This window comes from Salmo salar, chromosome 07 (assembly GCF_965601325.2).
Source record: "Salmo salar chromosome 07, fSalSal1, whole genome shotgun sequence".
Taxonomy (NCBI): Eukaryota; Metazoa; Chordata; class Actinopteri; order Salmoniformes; family Salmonidae; genus Salmo; species Salmo salar.
The window spans coordinates 22932556-22938555 of record NC_138297.1 but is presented as its reverse complement, the minus strand read 5'-3'; the positions used below and the strand labels follow the sequence as shown (position 1 = coordinate 22938555).

The 6000-nt window shown below is 44.4% G+C and overlaps 1 pseudogene; it reads right to left on the bottom strand.

The window, feature by feature from the left end:
* Positions 1-279: 279 nt before the first annotated feature.
* The window catches only part of LOC145880004 (very long-chain specific acyl-CoA dehydrogenase, mitochondrial-like), a 49904-nt pseudogene continuing 44183 nt past the window's right edge, over positions 280-6000 (bottom strand).

The following is a 6000-nucleotide window of genomic DNA, read 5'->3' as shown; positions in this document are numbered from 1 at the left end:
CATTACACGCTCCAGAATTGCATATCACATTTAACAAAACAAACAATGCCGTCATAGAAGGTAAAGTAAAAACCCAAACCGGTTCCTGTATCAATACTGAAATAGTAAAATAAGGTAAACGCCCAGGCCCACATGGGTGGGTTCCAATCTTAAACCATAAGACCTAAAAGAAAGGTGGGCGGAGTCACATGTCCATATATTTTGCTCTACACTAGTCCAATGTGTTGAAACTAGTGGTCAACCTAGTGAGTACTAGTGTAAAATCAGGGGTGGGTGGGTTGGTGGGTGGTTGAACTCAAGGCAATACTCATTATTACTGATAAATTACAGCCTTGGTGATGACTCCCTTCATGGTGCTGAAGAGGGCGGTGGCCATGCCGAAGCGCCCGTTGTTCAGGATGTTCATAGCCACATTGAAGCCGCCACGCACCTCGTCAAGGACGCAGTTGGCGGGCACGAGCAAGTTATCAAAGAACACCTCTGCCGTGATGGACGCCTTGATGCCCATCTTCTTCTCTGGGGGGCCACTGGGAAGGGAAGGGGTAGAAGGAGGAGAAGAAGATGAGGACAGGGGTAGAGGGGGCTGAGGGGAAGGTGAGGGAAGGCGGGCAAGGTTGGAAGATAGAACAGAGGATTTGTAAAAATGTAATAACCAGATTTTCCACTTGAAAAGGTCAGTATAACACATTAATCTTATTTTCTCTTAACCATCTATCCCATCCCTCGCTAACCACATCCACCCGTCTAACTACTTACTGTGTCATTCCTCCAAAGCTCCTCTCCACCACGAAGGCAGTGATCTTGTCCTTCATCTCTCCCGCCTTTTCATCTTTCACCGGGGTCTTGGAGAATACTGTGAAGATCTCAGCCAGGCCCCCATTGCTATGAGGGACAGTAAGATAGGTGAAATGTAAACCATTGATGCCCGGGATAAATTCACTGAATGTGAATGCATACTGAAGAACCTAGACTAGTGTGATCCAGATCTTGCCTCCATTGAGCATAAGTTACTCTCCATAGGGCGAGCGTACTGCTATTGTCTTAATAGAAGCGGCGTCAGAACCACTGACCGGCTCAGTCAGACAGAACACTGCTTTTCTATCCCCCCCCCCCCCCCCCCACACACACACACACACACACATACATACAAGGAGGAAAGTACAACATCTATCAGTCCCACACACAGGACCTATTTGATCCACAACACCATACAAAGGTTAAGCCAGTCTGAAGAATAGTAGTTAAACAAGATTAACTAAGCATTCACACCAGTCTTTCTCCCTCAAAATTATTCTAGCTCCAGCTGTCATGAAAGATAAATACATACTCACTCACTGTTGATGGCTTCCACTGTTTATTTAATGCCACGTTTCAACCTATAGGGTCTTTGGCTGGTTCTTAACTGTGGCTAGTTTCGGCAGGTACTTCTCTTTCTGGGCAGGGTTGCTATACCCCCAGGTCATCCATGCCCACAATCTCCACCAGCCTGCCATACCGGTGGAGGAGACAGGATTCATGATGTCAGTGGATCACACAACATCAACTTGGTTTAGAGCCGGGGTCTCAAAGTCTGCTCCTAGAGAGCTACTCGGCGTGCAGGTTTCTGTTCAAGCCCTGCACTAAAGCGCCTGATTCAACACCTGATTCGACTAATCATGGTCCAGATAAAGTACTACGATTGTTTGATTATTTGAAACAGGTGTGTTAAAGTTCTCCTGGAACAAAAGCCTGCACAGTTGGAGTTGTAGATCTGCAAATCAAATTAAATGTTAGTTGTCACATGCTTCGAATACAACAGATGTAGACCTTACCGTGAAATGCTTACTTACAAACCCTTAACCAACAATGCAGATCAAGAAAGACTTAAGAAAATGTTTACTAAATAAACCAAAGTAAAAACAGTCAAATAAAAATAAAAAGTAACACAATAAAAATAACATTAACAAGGCTATATACAGGGGTACCGGTACTGAATCAATGTGTGGGGGAACAGGTTAGTCAAGTTATTTTGTTCATGTAGGGAGGGGTAAAGTGACTATGCATAGATAATAAACAGCTAGTAGCAGCGGTGTAAAACGAAAGGGAGGGGGGCATGTCAATGTAAATAGTCCAGGTGGCTATTTGATTAATCGTTCAGCAGTCTTATGGCTTGGGGGCAGGGGCGAAAATCTGATATCAACTTTGGAGGGGACAATTACATGACATTTTCTCAAGAGCAATTCCTGATGGGGACACCAAAAGTAGTGTTGTAACACATAGCCTACATTGTAATATGGTAAATGTATATTGAGGAACCAAAGAAATAAGGTGTTTGCCGTACTCCTAACTACCGGTACCCAAAACTACACAACTAATCACAACAGCAATACCATTGCCTTTAACAAATCTTAGTTCAGTCACCAGTTTAAGTTGAGAGTGGGGGTATCCATGGCATTTTCCAATTATGTTCCTATTTTACAAGTCAAAAAAATTGAGAACCTTTCATAATGTTGCCAAACAAAGACTCAACAAACTTACCTGAGACTCCCTGTCTCTGCCAGTCTGTCCCTACATATCTGTCCCCAACTCTGCTGTCTGTGTGCCATCTGTTGCCTGCTCTGCCTAATGACATCATTGTGAAACATTTCCATTAGAATTTCATTTCTTTCTTATGAACATTTTATCAACTAGTCTTTGAGATATTAGGCTACTAGGGTTCTTACTATGCGTTTTGGTGTATTGAAAAATACTCTGATGTCCGTCTTTTATTTTTCTGCCATTTTTCTACCTGGCTGGCTGGCTGGCTGGCTGGCTGGCTGGCTGGCTACACACACAGTGTGTAGGTTATTTACAGTAGGAGATGGGCTTCTATCATCTTCAATCATTCTATTTGGGCTTCGATCTAAAAGGTAGCTAGCAAATGTGAAACGGATTAAAATGACAAGTGTTGACAGCTGTATGAGTTCACCATTTACACAACATATGCTGCAACCTTTTGTAATTTTAATAGTTTGTTTTATATTGGCTGGCTTCCAACAATAGCTGAATTTGCAAAGCTAGCGAGCACCAATTCAGTTTCAGTGGTGTTTGCTATAATCTTTGCTACCCGGGTTAAATAAAGGTGAAATAAAATAAATAAATAAAAGTTCCCTTGCGACAATTTAGCTTTTGCAACGAGACCATTAAATATATTTAAGACAATGGTAGAAGAGAGTGTAGTTCTGTTCAGTTTGGATTTCAGTTTATCACTAACCCTATCACAGGGACTTTGAAGCACTAACTTACATCATCTGCATGCTGATTCCATCTTTGACGACGCCACATAAATGGAATAGGTACTAGCTAGCTTAATAGTTAATATTTGCGCGCTAGCTCTGCATATTCAGCTAGTGTGTGCGCGCGATTGACTGGATTAACCTCACGTCAGATACGTGCATTGAGTGCCTTTCAGACAGTAGATACGACCTCTCTGTTACCTAGCAAGCTAAGGAACTGGCAGTGGATCAAACCATTGTGAGGCAAAGGGTGGGTCGCAATCTTTTGAAACTTAAAAACGCGCTATTAAGTGTCTATAATCAGCACAATTGCTTTCATTGTGTATTATTAATATTATTTAAATTACATAGTTATGTTTCAGTGATATATTGGGGGGGACAAATCATATTTTTCCCAGGATGGGGGGGGGGGGGGTCGTGTCCCCCCCGTCCCCCCCGGGATTTCCGCCCCTGCTTGGGGGTAGCTGTTAAGGAGCCTTTTGGTCCTAGACTTGGCGCTCCAGTACCACTTGCCGTGCAGTAGCAGAAAGAACAGTCTATGACTTGGGTGGCTGGAGTCTTTGACAATTTTTTGGGCCATCATCTGACACCGCTTAGTATATAGGTCCTGGATAGTAGGAAGCTTGGCCCCAGTGATGTACTGGGCCGTACGCACTACCCTCTGTAGTGCGTACGTGCCCTCTTCACGACTGTCTTGGTGTGTTTGATAGTTCGTTAGTAAAACTCTCGACCCGCTCCACTACAGCCCTGTCGATGTTAATGGGGGCCTGTTCGGCCCACCTTTTCCTGTAGTCCACGATCAGCTCCTTTGTCTTGCTCATATTGAGGGAGAGGTTGTTGTCTCTGACCTCCTCCCTATAGACTGTCTCATCATTGTCGGTGATCAGGCCTACCACTGTTGTATCGTCAGCAAACTTAATGATGGTGTTGGAGTTGTGTTTAGCCACACAGTCGTGGGTGAACAGGGAGTACAGGAGGACACTAAACACACACCCCTGAGGAGCCCCAGTGTTGAGGATCAGCGTGGCAGATGTGTTGTAGCCTACCCTTACCACCTGGGGCGTCCCATCAGGAAGTCCAGGATCCAGTTGCAGAGGGAGGTGTTTAGTCCCATGATCCTTAGCTTAGTGATGAGCTATGGTGTTGAACGCTGAGCTGTAGTCAATGAACAGCATTCTCACATAGGTGTTCCATTTGTCCACATGGGAAAGGGCAGTGTGGAGTGTGATTGAGATTGTGTCATCTGTGGATCTGTTGGGGCGGTATGCGAGTTGGAGTGGGTCTAGGGTTTCCGGCATGATGGTGTTGATGTGAGCCATGATCAGCCTTTCAAAGCAATTCATGGCTACTGACATGAATGCTATGGGGTGGTAATCATTTAGGCAGGTTACCTTCGCTTCCTTGGGCACAGAGACTATGGTGGTCAGCTTGAAACATGTAGGTATTACAGACTCGGTCAGGGAGAGTTTGAAAATGTCAGTGAAGACACTTGCCAGTTGGTCCGCACATGCTTTGAGTACACGTCCTGGTAATCCATCTGGCCCCGCGGCTTTGTGAATGTTGACCTGTTCAAAGGTTTTGCTCACATCGGCTACCAAGAGCGTGATCACACAGTTGTCCGGAACGGCTGGTGCTCTCATGCATGCTTCAGTGTTGCTTGCCTCGAAGCGAGCATAAAAGGCATTTAGCTCGTCTGGTAGGCTCGCATCAATGGGCAGCTCATGGCTGGGTTTCCCTTTGTAGTCTGTAATAGTTTTCAAGCCCAGCCGCTTCAGATCTGGTGTAGTAGGATTCAATCTTAATCCTGTATTGACACTTTGACTGTGTAAAAGGATTTTTTATAAGCATCCGAATTAGTGTCCCGCTCCTTGAAAGCGGCAGCTCTAGCCTTTAGCTCGGTGCAGATGTTCCCTGTAATCCATGGCTTCTGGTTGGGATATGTACGTACAGTCACTGTGGGGACAACATCGTCGATGCACTTATTGATGAAGCTGGTGACTGAGGTGGTATACTCCTCAATGCCATTGGATGAATCCCGGAACATATTCCCGTTTGTGCTAGCAAAACAGTACTGTAGCATAGCATCTGAGTTATCTGACCACTTCTGTATTGAGCGAGTCACTGGTACTTCCTGCTTTGGTCTTTGCTTGTAAACCAGAATGATATAATTATGGTCAGATTTACATTTTAGTCATTTAGCAGACGCTCTTATCCAGAGCGACTTACAGTAGTGAATGCATACATTTCATGCATTGTTTTATTTTTTCAACCACGACTCTGTGAAACATAAGATATTGCCGTTTTTAATGTCCCATTGGTAGGATATTTTTAATCATCCATTCTATTTTACAGTGATTGCACATTGGCCAATAGTACGGATGTGTCACGTCCTGACCAGCAGATGGAGCTAGTGTTTTAGTTTTGGGGTCAGGACGTGGCATGTTTGTGTTGGTTAAATGTTGGGTTGATGATTGGGACTTCCAATTGAAGGCAGGTGTGTATAGTTGCCTTTGATTGGAAGTCCTATATAGGTGTGTGTGTTTGTCTTTGGGGTGGTGGGGAATTGTTCTGTGCTTAGCCGTGTGCCTAGTCAGACTGTTATTGTCGTGTTATTGTTTTCCTGTGGATGCCTTACTGGAGTCTATTAAAGTATGAGTATTCACAGTCTCGCTGCGCCTTGGTCCTCTTCTCTCCAGTACGACATTTTCAAGGATGAGTACAACTTATTTTATGACAGGATGGTAGT